The 16986-nt window shown below is 34.6% G+C and overlaps 2 long non-coding RNA genes across 2 annotated transcripts; both read right to left on the bottom strand.

Moving 5' to 3' along the window:
• Positions 1-568: 568 nt before the first annotated feature.
• On the bottom strand, positions 569-3455 carry LOC111088108. Its single transcript, XR_002612699.1, has 2 exons — positions 3311-3455; positions 569-1027 (listed from the first exon to the last, which is right to left on the bottom strand). It is a non-coding gene; the product is annotated as an uncharacterized LOC111088108 (long non-coding RNA).
• Positions 3456-9204: 5749 nt separating this feature from the next.
• Positions 9205-10099, bottom strand: LOC111088106. Its single transcript, XR_002612698.1, has 2 exons — positions 9952-10099; positions 9205-9642 (listed from the first exon to the last, which is right to left on the bottom strand). It is a non-coding gene; the product is annotated as an uncharacterized LOC111088106 (long non-coding RNA).
• Between the last annotated feature and the right edge of the window lie 6887 nt (positions 10100-16986).

Below are 16986 nucleotides of genomic sequence, written 5' to 3'. Positions count from 1 at the left end.
AAAACCCACCATTATATCTCCCCTTAAGAAATGTCTAGGTCTCAGCCGTCCAGCAGTAAAACAAAACGGTTACAGGTCATAACATCATATCATATTTCTTATAAACAAATGGTCTAAGAGTGTTGTTTTTCTATCATAGTTATTTATCTACCTATACACTTATAAATGCGCCACCTGTGCCTCAGCGATAAGAGTTATAGCGCTCTATTTCAAACTTTGATTCCTGTGGTGGGTACAGTGCAATCATTGCGCTTAGAATATAGATTATAAATGCATATTTTTTTTTGGAGAGACTTAAACGTTAGATTTTCATAACAAAGGAGATGATAGACATTTTTATACCTTAAAATTCTTCTGGTGGTATAAATTCTTTTGAAATAATTAATAGGGTTAAAAGGTATACAAGTTAAAAAAAATGTAGTTAGTAGACCGAACCTGTAAGTTTAATAGCAAGTGACTTAGTTTTGAGGATAGACGCTTATACAAAAATTTGTTGAAGAGATGCGTTTAAATACCTATTTAATTATGGTGTTTTATGTACAAATAAAATAAAGTTCACACGTATAAGTACAACTACAACATATTTTATTTTCTGAATAATAAACCAAAATTATTTTCTTTCGAGCATACGCCTGAAATCCAAAAATTTCTAATTACCAAAATAATACAAGATATTATTCAAACAATAGCTTCAATCAGAGCAAGGTCAAATTATCTTGGTCAAATTATACCGAAATTAACGACCTTGCAAGAAAAAGCAACAGAATAAGCATCGACGTCTATATGCGCTAATAGAAATGTACATTAGGACTTTCAACAAAAGACGACACTTTTTGTGAAGGTTACTCTTGAGTGCACTCTTGACCTTCCGATTTTGTGCTTTCATTCTGGTTCTCGCTTTGGTCTCTGTGTCCTTCTTCCTTGTGAGCTATTGTCTCCACGTGCTCGTCATGCTTTTGGGGACCTCGTCTCTGTCTCTCAGATCCCTGCTTTCCACGTTCACCATGCTCCATAGAGTCCATGATGTCTGTTACAAAATAAAACAGTAATATACACGTATTTATCTAACTTCGATAATTTGTAACAAGGCACAGAAAAAATAAATATATAACTTCTGAAAGCAACGGGTCTTAATGAGGTTATGGTTGTCATAAAATTATTTAACGATGAATATTTGTGTCTAAAAAACCGATACCAAATGGCATTTGAAATACTATAAATTTAACGATAAAGTTCACGAAACAGTAAAGTTGTAGTGGGCACGTTTTTGTTGTTTTTTTCTCAAAATAGTAACATGATGCTGCATTAGTGAGCAAATATCATGGAATAACCTCCAGGTGGATCTCTAAGAAAGTTAAGCATTCAATTACTATCAAAGATGGAAAAAATAATACAGTGGAAATATAACTGAATCGTTTCAAAATTACCTCTTGCAATCTTTTCTTCAAGCTATTAACTACGCAAAGAGTAAATGTAATTTGATGTAAAACATGTTAATCTAGTACAGAAGTGCGTGGGGTATCATTGAATAAAAAAATATTGGTCTTGATAAATTAAAGAAGAGTGTTTCTTTTTAGTATGCTAGTGTTTGTTTACTATGGATTTCGCGCAAAACTACACGAGGGCTATCTGTGATAGCCGTCCCTAATTTAGCACTGAAAGACTAGAGGGAAGGCAGCTAGTTATCACCACCCACCACCAACTCTTGGGTTACTATTTTACCAACGAATAGTGGGATTAACCTTCACTTATAACGCCCCCGCGGTTGAAAGGGCAAGCATGTTTGGTGGGTCGGGGATTCAAACCCGTGTATTGCGAGTCGGGCGCCCTAACCACCTGGCCATGCCAGGCCTTTTAGCATGAACAAATGTTTCTTCGTTTTAACACAAACATACACGATAGGGTTTCTGCGTTCTGTACACCGCGGGAATCAAATTCCGGATTATAGCGTTGTATGTCTTTAAACTTACCGCTGACTCCCTTGGGGACGGTATGACCAAATTATTCGTTGTCTGTTTTAAATTCAAATATTTATACAAGAGACTCTCTGATATTTATATATCAAATTTTCTCTTTAAAGTGAGGTACAGTTCTTTTATTTAATTTTTTTACGATCCGATTATTACTTCATTTATAATTACAACACACACATATATGCAGAGCTGATGACTGTACTACATACATTGAGGCGCGATGAGGCAATAATTTCTCTTGACCTTGTGTGTGTGTCTGTCTGTGTTTTCACGTGCGTTTCTCGAAAACTAATAGACTTATGTAGACGAAAAGCTTGCACATGATTGGAAGTCAGTATGGGACAGACCTCCTCAAATTTGGTCTGGATCCAAATCCGGTTCCAGATTCTGGATCACTTTGAAACATTTCTTTGTAATGGGGAGATATGGCATTTTCGCGGTTTTCGGTTAATAACTCTGTAAAGCGTGACCGGATTTGTACCAAATTTCATGGGCACATTAAGGTTGAAATTCCTCAACGTACTACAAAAGTGGTTCGGATCGCTGATCATTCTGGATCTGAGAAGAATTTGCTGAGTTTTTGAAGGTGAAATTTGACGTTATCCAATATAAACACATACAATCTGGAAAAGGAGAAGTGGGCTGGGCGTGGGTGTGCAGTCTTTCTTATTGCTCTTATTTTTACTGGATTTATAACTGGGAATGCGGAGCATTCATCTTAATCGCTATACAGAAGACTATATTATTTAAATATTTTCAGCAAAATTGGACTTAGTTTTATGTTATGTCTCCTAACATATTTGAAAGCAAACTTTGAAAAGGGATTTCGATCCATTGAAAAGACGTAAGCAAGTCTTGGACCAACTTGTGATTTAAAACACGGAAATGTGTGTGATTATTTGTTTGTTTCAGGATTTTTTTGCGCAAAACTATAAAAATGGGCTATCTGCACATAGCTGTCCCTAAATTTTAGCTGGTATACTAGAGAAAGCAGCCTGTTAACAGCAAATACTGACAAACTCCTGTTATACTCGTGTCTGAGTGAATACTGGCAGTTGACCGTCACTTTTATGAAGCAACCACAGCCCCAAAATGCGGAGCGCATTTTTACGGGAACAGGCCGCGAACTTTCGAATATACAGTTTAATCACGCTAAGCACTCGGTCACTTTCAATATTCATGTGACTGAAATACACTAATTAACAGTTGATTATCGTCAGCCTTTCATTTAATGATCTTTTTAAACACACATTGTACATATATTTCAATAAAAACCTCCCGTGAAAGATAAAAGTTTGTGTACGCAGAAAAACGGATTTATTCATACTGGAACTTACCTAGTTAGGGTTGATGAACAACAGAAATCTCCAAAGATCGGCTGACTAGTGCTGGCTGGGTATATGTGTGTGTGAAAGATATGACATTTGCTTTTAGCTTATATAGCCTTTATAAACAGAAGCAACATTTGCTCTATCGCAAATGGCACGTGTACACCAAGAAACCGAGAACACATGGGAAAGTCGTTTCCATAGAAACTAAACGTAACATTAATCTGGTTTGGACCAGTTAACAGTTTCTTGAGCACACGCTTGTACCAGTCACGGTTTCTGCACCTTGGGCATATGTAACTATTGCGATAAAGTAGTAGGGCCACTGGATTTCCAAATGTATATTACAATACTGTAATAACTACGAATAGTTGCCCGGGCATGATCGATCATTTTCTTATTCCATATTAGCATGTAGTCAAGGTTAAATGAAGTTAAAAAGTTGCAGTGTAGCTCGGAACTAATACACGGCTAGGATTGCAATAGCAACAATACGTCCAAAAATATCATACCCTCAACTTGATCGAATGCAAAATATAAATTAGTTAAGTTACAGTTTTCTGTCATTCTTGTTAACAAATGACTGAAAACTTTATAACTTCAAAGCTCGCTGTGAAAAGTAACAAACACATTAGAGGTTTTTATTTACAAATATATAAATATTTTAAAATAAAATCTCATATTACAGTTCCTATTACGAAATCGGCAATTCCTGCTCTACTAAGGTGAGAAATGTACTTTCGAACTGTATCAGTTTCTGTCAGTCTAGATAGGCCAATGGAATTGTATCATTTTAGGTGGAGCAACGTATGTCATGTTGTTTTTGTCGAATGTTGAGCCCTACTATAAGTATTGGTCTAAGTTGTTTGAAACTGGTATTTTTTGTTTCACTTGAATGATTAAATGAAGGATTACCGGTTAAACTTAGAATCATTTGAATTAGTTTAAAGGATCAAATCAAATGTTACCGGTAACACTTACATCGTGCAAGGAAGTAATTAACAAAACGCTTTCATAAATTAATTTACGTGTTAAAATGGGGGGAAAAAAGTCTTAACATAGTAGCACAACGTGTCTGAAAAATCAGATGATGAATCTTAGTTTATCGAAACTTAGTGAAATGTCCCTCCCCCCCATATATCTTAGTTTGTTTGTTTGTTTCAGCGCAAAGCTAAGCAGTGGATCATTATGCGCTCTGTCACCGCGGGGAATCGAACTCTAGATTTTAATATAGTAAGTCCGTAAACTTATCACTGACCAACCGAGGGGCCTCTCAAGCTACTTACCTACAATTATATTTGTAAACTTATGCAACCGTGTAAAACTTAAGTTTATGTGCTTTGCTTGTGTTTGGAATTTTCTTTGCAAAGTTACACAAGGGCTGTATGCACTAGCTGTTCCTAATTTTGAGTTTTTAAACAAATATATAATACCACCTACCTCAAACACATGGAATTTTCTTTGCTTAGCGAATAGTGGGATTTGACTGTGATTCTTATAACGCGCCCATCGAACCTAAATTACGGATGATTTTTTGTAGCAATGAAACCTGAACTATGAACCCTAAGATTCACAGTCCGGCACGCTAACCATTAGACAACGCTCAACTCGAACCACTTAGGATTATTAATATTTTCAATGTAGACTACTTATAAGAAGCTTATTTAACACTCTGTCTGTAAAAAAATGTCCTTGAATTAAATATACATGAGTTATAATCGCTGTTAAAGAAGACTTTACTGAACTTTTACTTGCAATTGAATTGTTCATTATATTGTCGTTAGTGTAAACTGCTCTTATTTACTTGGCTGAGCGTGGCCTAGTGAATAGCGTGCTCGGTCTGTGAAACCGAAATTTTGCATTTCTCTGCCCGTTGCCACAAAATCTCACTCGAAACTTTGAATGGCAGTCAAATTCTATTATTTGGTCAGGCAAGAATATCATAAGAGTTGGCGGCTGTTAACAAGGTATCTTCCCTTTAATCTATCAGTTCAAAATTAAGTACGGCTATACGTATTTAGCTTTACTCAAAAATTCTGTAAAATATAAACAAACCTTACTTATTGATGGTTTTGTTGCTACCTTTTCAACCTACCGTTAAGTTACCATTTTTGTTCCTTATTCAAAGTATGCTCTTCCTAAATTACTTATTATTGTACTGGCCCCCCAGTGGCACAGAGGTATGTCTGCGGACTTACATCGCTAGAAACCGGGTTTCGATACACGTGGTGGGCAGAGCACAGATAGCCCATTGTGTAGCTTTGTGCTTAATTCCAAACAAACAATTATTGTACTGTTGTTAGAATTAATAGACAGTCACTAAGTTATCATCATTGTTTGTTATTAATGAAAGCTCTTCCTTAATTACTTATTGTTGTATCATTGCTAGTGTAGACTCTCAATAAGTTGTTATTATAGTCTCCTTATCAATGTAAGCTATTTCTACATGCTTAATGTTTTACTATTGTTAGTATAGACTCTTACTAAGTAGTCATTATTGTTTATTTATCAGTGTTAGCTCTTCCTACATGCTTATTGTTGTGCCATTGTTTTGTAGACTCTCACTAAGTTGTCAATATTGTTTCTCTCTCAATTTAAGCTCTTTCTAGATGTTTATTGTTATACCATTATATATAGTGCAGACTCGAACTAAGTTATCATTGTTTCTTCATTAATGCAGACTTTTTAAACTTCTTATTGTTTTAATTTTCTTATTTTAAACTATTCCTGAATTACTTTTGATTTCATTATTTTCTTTGTAGTCTGTCTGTAATTTAACATATTTTTTATCAGAATAGGTTCTTTCTAGACTAAACGCTGTTATACTATTCTTAGTTATAATTATTCTATTTCTTCCAAAACAGGCTCTTCCTGATTTAATTATTGTTGAACAGTTCTAGCTGTGGACTGCTCCTGATTTATATATTGTTGTACCGTTGTAGCGATGGACTGCTTCTGATTAAAGTACTGTTGTACCTTAGCAGTAATGCACTGATTCTAACTTAATTATTGTTGTTTCTTTCTAACAGTGGACTGCTTCTTATTTAGTGTGCAGTTCTGGCGGCGGACTGTTTCTGAATTACTTATGATTGCGCCGTTATTTTTGTAGTTATTTCCTGAGCTATAATTATCGTTTCTTTATTGATATAAGCTACTTCTGAGCTACGTATTTTTGTAACACCGTTAGCGTAGACTGTCGCTAAACTATCATTATTGTTCATTTATTAAAATAAGCACTTTCTGAGCTACCTATTGTTGTATTATTGTTAGAGTAGGTAATAAGAAAGTTACTATTATTGTTTAGTTTTTAGAGTAGAATGCCAATGGGCTAAGAATTTATCTAATATACGCCCCTAGACTTTATTTGACGGGATCTTTGACAGTTTTAATTCCGTTGGAGTTACATATGTTTGTATCTATATCTGTGTTGGCTGTCCCTATACAATACTATTCTTGTAAATTTATCAGTGTGACTGCTTCTTAAGCATAACATATTTTTTTATTTGCCAGTGCAACTGGCCCTACATTGTATTTGCTTGTTTATTCGTGAGAATTGACTACTCCTAATGCTAGTATGTTTAAATCTTTATTAGCATTAACCAGCTTTACGATATCGTCTATGCCTCTTTAAGGTCATCTTTTTTATATTAGCAATATCATATCTTCAGTCATTATAATTCTTGAACTTGTAGTGTTGATAAAAGTAACTGGATCTGGATAGACAACCTTCAGGTAATTGGGTATGCCTCAATTAATCTAATTGGCATTCAGCAGATGAGGGGGGGGGGTGAGTTAATTTATTCCAAATTATTGAACTTAATATATAGGGTAAGTTAGTACGAACTTTCTAGACTCTAATTTGGAGGTTAAATTTTCTCTAATTTTAAAGGATGGAGTTGGATAGTTATATTGCTTACTATTAATTTATACAGGATGGTTGTATAATTAATACAACCATTAATACAGTATTATTTTGTCAATCAACCATCCTACGGCTAACAAATTGTCCTGCACAGCTACATAATTTTAAAGACTTACAAATAAATGAAAAGATACTTTTGGTTATAAAAGAGTTATTATAGTGCTAAAGGTTAAATTGAGATTAAAACCTTTTTACTTACGTTAGTAAGTTTCATATAGCATGATAAGTTGCGATATGGCCACCAGGTGGCGAATACATATTCCTTACGTCTTATATTACAATATATATTCATACAATGAAATCATTTTGGGAAAATGGATAGCCGTCTGTCGGGGTTGCACTTAGTTGAGTCAGTTTCCTCTCACTGTCAGCTCTAGTAGTTTCTTCCAGGATATGGTCATTCGATCAGTTAAAAATTTATGTCTCTGAAGGTGAAAATATTGTTAACTAGAGAATTTTGTAAACAACGTCTCCAATAGAAATTCGATGATAGTTCTTAGTTTTAGACAGTAGCTTGAAATACTACAACTTTAAATACTTTGGTGAATTTCGACACGTTCTACCAGTAGAATATCATCTGTGAAACCGAATGTCTGTACGTCCATTGCGTATGAATCCAAAGAATAAGAAGAAAAAAGAAATACGCCAAAAATAATTATATGCTTAGGTGTAAGGCCTACTAAGAACGACTCTTATGGATGCATGTTAGTTCTGTATGTATGTGTTGCTAAAATTTAATAAAAATATTTTCTATTGCAAAGCTTTTAAATAATAATTTTTTGTAATGATATAATATCGAAATGATTGTTTAAAAGTCAATTTTCAGAGTATTGTTTATGTCGTTTTACACTAATAAAAATGTATTACATTTTTGTATTTTATTTAAAATGCACATGCATCTTTTCATTTCAGTTTCAAATAGGTTTGCAAATTTTATTGAGTTCTAATTCAAACTCCCGAAGGATGGGTGTTGTTATAAAGTCATTCTGAAGGGCACAAACAGGGACGACTAATTAAAACATGGGATGAGCACTTCCAGTATCAATATTGCTGGAAATGTTTTTTAGTTTTAAAAGAACTTTTAGAAAGAGCACATCTTAGTGGCCAAATATTCGATTTTGTGTGGTTAGATAATAATATGAATTGAGTGAACTGCCACAACTCATTAAAATCTTGTCGAATTTTGATACATTATACTAGTATATATATATGTGTGTGTGAGAATTGTTAGTGGAAATAGTTTTTCTTTTATCGTAGTGTACACACACACACATATATATTTAGAAAATAAAAAAAACGTTTGCAAACAGAAGGTGGTAAAACGATTATTAAAGTTGCATCGTTTTTCCAACATTCTAGTCATTAGCAATTACAATTTCGATTTTTTTTTAAAGTTAGTATTCATTGATTTCTAATTTTAAAACACTCTCGTTTCAGTGACATAATAGAGCTATCACCATAACTAAACTAACAGACGTTTGTTCAAGGTATTTAAATTTTCTCTATTTCATGAGGCCCGGCATGGCCAGGTGGTTAGGGCGCTCGACTCGCAATCTATGGGTCGCGGGTTCGAATCCCAGACATGCTCGCCCTTTTAGCCGTGGGGGCGTTATAATGTCAATCCCACTATTCGATGGTAAAAGAGTTGGCGGTTGTGACTAGCTACCTTCCTTCTTGTCTTACACTGCTAAATTAGGGACGGTTAGCGCAGATATCCCTCGTGTAGCTTTGCGTGAAATCCATAACAAACAAACTATTTCATGAAACTTATAATCTACATGTTTCTTGTTATTTCTTTTTCGAAAGTTGACCAAAATTTTAACACCATTTTTACTTTAAGAACAAAATTTGTCTTCTTATAGGGAAGAATCTAAAAAAAAAAATGATGTAACCAGAAGACTGTTTTTCATAAAGAAGGAAAAAAAATCATCAAACGTAGTCCTTTTACTGTCGCGTTCGATATAATGAAAGCAGACCAGGATAACACAGATGTTTTGTTTCTGTGCAAATATAATACTTTATTTCTAAACGCCAGAAATCATAAAATGGTAAAGATACAATTTTTGTACGAAATTCAGGTGTGAAGTGCAACAGTAACTAATTATAACATTTAACCCTGACTCATAAATCAAACATTAGTGTAAAACTAAAGGTTTGAAGGACACACATAATCATCAAATAATCTATAGTTTATTGTATTTTATAGAAAAGACATCTTCTTGAGAATTACTTTATTCTTGAGTGCTCTCCTGTCCTTCGTGCTTGGGGACTTCGGTCTGCCCCTCGATGTGGTCTTCATGGTCTGAGTGGCCCGTGCTGGTATTCACCACGTGCTCACTATGTTTCTGGGTTCGCTTTTGCTGTTTTTCAAAGCTAGGAATTCCACTACGATGTTGACTGTCCATGGGGTCCATTATGTCTAAGAAACAATAATATGATCAGTAAATTTCTTGATGTGAAACTGTGTGAAAATACATTAAATGTTTGGTGTCATATTCGTAATAGAAAAACACCATACACTCTTAGAGTTTTTAAGTTTATCCCAAATAAACATCCAGTAAAATCTGACACACTAATCTTTAAACATTTAACGTAAGAAATAGAATTTTCATTGCTCAGTTTGAAAACTTTTCATTAGAAAAGAAACCACTACTAGATAGATAGCATGTTTAGCACTCAGCATAACACTGTAATAAACTTATAGTTTCATAAACTTATCTGGACTCACCTTATGTTGTTGATTCGACGAAATCGGGAACCTTGATTTAGTAAAGTTGATGGGGTGTATGTTATCCTGCCAACGTTCTCAGTTTATATATCCTTTTTCAGAAATAATACGAATACAAGGAGAATTGCGCAACATTGTATATATAGAGATAAACATCATACAGCAATACAAACTAAAGACTGTGTCTCCAAGGAAACGGAACGAAACACAGACCCAGTTTGCTCCGGTAATTCTGGTTTACGGTAGCATTATTCGGTGCTAAGCCCGAAACGCACAACTTCGATTACTTTCCTTGCGTGTAAAGTAACAATAAACTATCCAACCAAATGCAAGTAACTTCCAAAACTGTCCTAATGAACTTATACCATTCTGTTTTCGTATAACATTAATGTATTAGCTCTCTGCCTCATTACGTTGTAACTACAGCTTTGATGAGACAATATTTATAAGCAGGTGATTATAATGAAACTAATTTGTATGTGTAATTACGCGTGTATAATGAGTGTCAGAGATAAAACATAAACTAGAAAAAAAATGTTCAAAGTTTTCAATAGTTAACAATTGCTTTTATAAAAACTCAAGGAACATTCCTCCTGAGGGGACTAATATTATTTCCAACTCACCAGAAATGCTAAATGAAGTTAGACTTTTTGACATACTTTTTTATTCCTAGGAATTGTTTTCATTCTTCTTTTTCGGCGTTTTTCTTTTATTTACCGGAAAGCATGCCGTTTGTTCAAATTGCACACTTCTGAGTGTAAAATTTCCTGTCAAGTAATTGTTTAAATGTTGTAAACATGCATACATTGTCGACACTTTGTGATTTATTTCTCGTCATTATCTTGAAGTCCCATACTCATTTGAATTCAAGAGCATAATACTTTTTTTTTGTAAAAACCTCAAGAGAGAACAATGATTTTTACATTCAAAACAGAAACAACATCTCAGAACTTCTTAGTTTTATTTTTCAGACATTTAAGTGCGTTCGTGAGTCGCAAAATTATGTTCATATATATATATATATAACTTACAACCATTTTCACAATGATCGTAACTATTTGCGTATTAATCTCAACCACTTTCACACTGATCTCCTTTAAAAACGCTTACTTTGGCGTTTTTCTTTAAGTCTTGAAAAATATATCAACTGTCACCATACTTACAAAACTGTTATGTGTTCAATAATGTTGAGAGGCTTTTCAGACAAGTAGTTTATTATATAACTTATAATAAAGTTTTATTTGAATTGTAATAGTATGTTCAAAGCAACCTAAACTATCGATAATACATATGTCTAGCTTTGACTGAAATAAAAGCTTAGATGAATCGATAGATGGATGAGTAGAGTTCATGACCACAAAAATTCTAGTTTGATGATCATTTTGAACTGTAATGTTATTGTCATTGAGTTGTGCCTTTTGTGCAAAATAACTAAACTAAATGTCTTACTTGAAAATTTTCCAATAAAACCTAACACATCTGCATTCATTACAGTAGCTTATAAAGTGATCGAGTAAGTTATATTAAAGATGTTTTGGTGTCTCGCCACGTCGTTACAGTCCATGTCGCCACGTCCAGTCATGCTCTATCTGATAATTGTGCATCTTAACGATACCTTTTACCATAGTTTCCCTTACAAATAGCTCCGTCGTAAGGCTGTCATGTTCAGAGCACATAAGCTTTTCCAGAAACCATCTAGTTTACGCGGACGATAGTTACCCAGCAGAGATTCCACAGTCTGATCGCAAAGAAATCCTTAAACCTGCGTCTGACGACTTGACCGGTATGTTTTCGTACGAAAGAGCACGAATAACCGTTTTATACTCCAGCTGTTTTGAAATATGCGACGGTTGAAGTGATATGTCGTGGAAGTAACTTGTGAGCACGTTACTTATGTCGCTTTTCTGGAGGAAGATTCTTGATTTATGTTGTGTATTGTTGCCTGGAGCATGTGAACGGCTCTTGCCAATGACCTTTGTTTTCGAAGATTCTCACATGTTACAAGAAGACGCACTTTGCTAACTACGATAAGGGTATGACTTGTTGCAGATCTCTTTCTGGATAATCCCGTGTCCCAAGTTGATACATTTTCCTTTGTTTTCAAAGGCCATTAAGTACAAAGGATATTCCCAGCTTGGAAATTAGAAATCCTCGATTTGAACACATGTTTATGATTTGAGTTTATGAATATTTTGTGTCAGAAAGAATTGGTATATACACTTCCCAATAGCGATCAATTTTCATAGGAATAACACTACCTATAAAACTCCAAACAATGTCAAAATGTAGTTCTGTTCTGGTCGAATGATGGTTTTCTTTTTAAAAGACACTGAGGTCACATATTTTCCAACTTAGTTTGTTTGAGTAAAGTTGCTGATCAGGAAGCTCTTAGCTCAAGTTCATTTAACTGAGACACTTGTACTTGAATTAAATTTGATTTCACTTTTGTTTGTTTTAGTAAAGTTTTGTTACTTGAAAAATAGTTAGGACAAAGTTATTTCCCTTTTGGTATGTTTAAATAGTTTGCTACTTAATAAACATGTAGGCTGATTTGTTTCTAATTTTGTCTATTTGAATTAAGTTTGGTAGTTAAAATGACATTCAACTCAAGCTTGTTTCTACTTTTGGCTATGAGTGAAGTTTGGTAGTTAAGTGGCATTTAACTCAAGTTTGTTTCTACTTTTGCCTATGAGTGAAGTTTGGTAGTTAAGTGAATTTAACTCAAGCTTGTTTCTACTTTTGCCTATGAGTGAAATTTGGTAGTTAAGTGACATTTAACTCAAGCTTGTTTCTACTTTTGCCTATAATATTTCTATCTGAATGACAGCTAATTCACATTCTTTCCTGCATCAACTCATTTAGTAAAGGGACATTAAGGTCAAGTTTCTCTTATTTTTGTCTGAATGAAATTTATTTCTATTTTATCTCTCTGAGTAAAGCTTGATTCTTAAAGGACATTTATTTCCAATTTGTTATTTAAAGATCATCAGATGAAAATTTTCCTCCATATTTTAGGGTGAATGAAGTATACCACTTGAAAGACATTTAGGTCGAATTTGTTTTTACTCTCGTCGGTTTCAATGAAGCTTATTCCTACTTGTTTGAATTTGAATACTATAGCAAATAATAATAACTGTTAGTCCTCAAAAATTATATTATGTGTAATAACTTCAGTTTTGTTGATTTGACATGTTTTTCTATGGACTGATAAAACTTAAAACATACAGCTTCATTTATAAACTCCACCCCTCCCACCGGTGGCTCAGCGATAAGTCTGAAAGCTTATAACACTAAAAATAGGGTTTCGATACTCGCAGTGGATAAATTATACACAAGCCAATGCAAACAACAAACAAACACAATTCATATTTCTCCATAAGGCAACTTTTGACTTTGGATTCAAGCCGAGCTTTGACACTGAAAATTCTGCAGTCGTCCAGAGCAAAAATTGTAAGCATGATACATAATTCAAAAGTTCCTGGACACTTCAACCCTAATAATTAGACTTCAGATAGATAGACGTTTACACTTTAATATTCAAATAATTGTAACATTGCACACTAGTAACTGTACCAGCGAAGTTATCATGAGGGTTAATAAACCAACCCATTAACGATAGCTTGACTCCGCTTGGTACCCGATCAGATTGCCATAATTTGTATTAATTTTGAAGACCAACTCCTAATATTGTCTCGGTTTCTTGCTACAGAAAAACAAAACAAAAATATACAAACAATTGATTTAAGCAGTATGTGCTGTCGTAGCCATGACAACGTATTCACGAAGATTCTATTTTGATCACTATAACAACGGAACACAACAGTCGTGCCAGATACGAATAATGTATTCACGGAAACTTTTGATGTTAATGAGGTTATGTTACCATCTACGATGTTTTCATTACGTAATCTGCATATTTGACAATAGAAGCGAAACTTTCTTGGTAAACAAAGTGAGCTGACGTTTCTTGTGATGAAACAAAGCTGTACAATGGAAATATGTATATCATTATACTTGTATGTTTATTGCAACTGAATTAGTTCAATCAAATATTTTTCATTTTTATATCACTTCGTTTAGTTTTTGTTAACATGTTAATTAATTGCAGATAGTTATAAAAATATTTTTCGCATTACCATTCTTTTTAATGATAACTATGGGTAAATCTGCTAGAGACTAACTACTGGATTATCAGTGGTACCGGTGCGACATCTTATATTATTAAATACATATTAGTTAAACAGTTATTCGATTGTGATATACTTTAAATGTTCCCTGACTTCCTTACAACATAAGAAAAAAACTAGTTAGACATAATTTCTCTGTTGAATGACTAAAATCGACTGCATAAATATAACAACTCGCACATCGATATGGTAAAGACCTGATCATGTTAATTTCCAAATGCTCCACAATACAATGCTGTTACCTAATTTCCTGTCCCCTAGTGGGTCAGCGGTAAGTCTACAGACTTGTAACGCTAAAATCTGGAGTTCGATTCCCTGTGATGGACAGAGTGAGGGTAGTCTATTATGTAGCTTTGCACTGAAAACACACAAATAAGCACATATCACTTCTTAATGATGGACTTCACCGTACTCAAAGGGATAATCACAGACTGAAATTTTCTTGTAACCTTCTCCTGATCTGTGCTTCTCTACCACTTTATCCCTGACTTGTTTGAAAAGCTCCTTGGTCTTCATGGTTGGTTTGTCGTATCACTATGTGATTTGTGACTTGAACAGATGCATTTACTTTAAAGTCAGGTTAAAAAATTTTGATTATACACAAACAGAAACCATTACACTAAATTTGTGACTTTTCAAACTAATCTCTTGCACCTGCACTGATTTAGGGTTGCCACAGCAAAGGGGTTGAATACTTATGCAATTGAGAATATTTTAATTTTCTTTGAAAATATAACTTACTTACATAATATTAGCGATTTTTTTAGTTTTCTTTAGATTCTAAATATAAAGTTTCATTTGAAAGTTTCATGATTGCAAGCACAGACGGCAACAAAATGTGGAACTTCACAGCGGGGGTGAATACTTTTGCAAGACACTATGTCTACAGAAAGGAAAGAATAGTAATGGCTAAACATAACAACCAGGAGCTCCAAGTTGTCAAAAATCTTACATTTCAACATCTTAGGCTTTTTCTCTTTTTTTTCTGTTACCCAAGATTCATAAATTTGGTTGCCCAATAATCTCAGCAAGATAATTATCCAACTGAAGAAATCTCTGATTGCTTTGGCCTATTTTTCAACCAGTATTTATAGTGCTTTCCATATACACGTTACATAACACTCATGTTTAATCTATTGATTATAAACAGGTTCATCACGAATTGCTGGCATTAATATTTTCAGCCCAGAACAGCACCTTTCGCGACACTTGGGCTTAAGTCAGGTCAGAAAACCCTAAGATTCAGGCATAACCATCCCTATTGTAGAACAGCTGACCGAAAAAAGAGCAGCCAATTAGCAGTACCCACTGTCTATACGAACACTCTTCACTAAATAACGGGAGTGACTGTTACACTTATAACACCTCCACAACTGCATAACGCAGCTCGAACCTTTGGCTCTTCTCATCCTCAGCCATTCATGTTAGACAAAAGATAGTACCTGTACTTCTTCGCTGATATTGTATCAAGGTTCTCCAATTAGGTGCCGCCTTTGAATACTTTTGATTTTAGTAAACCCACGAATACATACATAGATATCAATATTTACAACAAGTAGCTATGGAAATCTAAAATGGGTCAATCTTGGGATACTTAAAAACAAACAAATATACATACTTTGATCCACAAATTTCTTTAGTGAAAATATTCTTGATATTTTTCACTGATAAAGCTTGAATACTTATGTTCAACTTACCATTATTTAATTATAATTTAAAACAAGAGCGTAGGTTATTTCCACATCAATGCTGAGATTCTTAACTAACCATATAACCTACCTATAGTCATACAGTTTTGACCGATAACTTTCTCCAATCCTCTGAAACAAAAATTCCATTTCAAAAGAAAAGTTCTTATGTGTCATATGTGTATATTCTGACTTAACTAAGTGAAGACCAGATACTCTCGTCACGTGTTGACAAGCCATAGAATGAGAGATTTCCTCTCATTTTTACATACCATTTACTCAATATTTATACCTATAGAACTGTCCAGAGTCACCTTCCTGACGAGAGTACACCCAGCCACTAACAGCTTTACTACATCCCCTTTAGTTTTACACAGACGTGACAAAAATACCTATAAAACTGTCCAGTCACCTTCCTGACCAGAATACATCCAAACACAACAGCTTTACTACCTCCCCCTTAGTTTCACACAGACGTGACAAAAATACCTATAGAACTGTCCAGAGTTACCCTCCTGACCAGAGTACACCCAGCCACTAATAGCTTTACTACCTCCCCCTTAGTTTCACACAGACGTGACAAAACTATTATACACCTTACTTCATTCAAACTCACAACAAGAAAACGTTTAGATCTGTATAAACACACGGCGCTAAAATCGTGTGGAGGAAACGTATGATTTACAAGGAAGTATATCGAAGACTACCAGTTCACCTGCACCCTATAATGTAGCATACTTTGTTTGTTTCTTACGCTAGTCTTCCTCAATTTTGAAGTGATAGACTGGAGGGAAGGTTACTATTCAACACTACCCACCGCCAACTCTTGTCAGATTTGTTCATCACTCTTATAACTCACCCATGACCTCAGAGTGCGAAGGGCAATTTTCCTTTCTTTTAATGATAGAGACGTGAACCACGGAACCTCAGCTCCACAGTCCAGCATGCTAGCCACTGAGCCACGCTTAGCTTGTTTGTTATGGATTTCGCGCAAAGCTACACGAGGGCTATCTGCGCTAGCCGTCCCTAATTTAGCAGTGTAAGGCTAGAGGGAAGGCAGCTAGTCATCACCACCCACCGCCAACTCTTGGGCTACTTTTTTTACCAACGAATAGTGGGATTGACCGTCATATTATAACGCCCCCACGGCTGAAAGGGCG

Source organism: Limulus polyphemus, unplaced genomic scaffold, assembly GCF_000517525.1.
Source record: "Limulus polyphemus unplaced genomic scaffold, Limulus_polyphemus-2.1.2 Scaffold85, whole genome shotgun sequence".
Lineage (NCBI taxonomy): Eukaryota > Metazoa > Arthropoda > Merostomata > Xiphosura > Limulidae > Limulus > Limulus polyphemus.
This window is presented reverse-complemented; position numbering and strand designations above follow the sequence as displayed.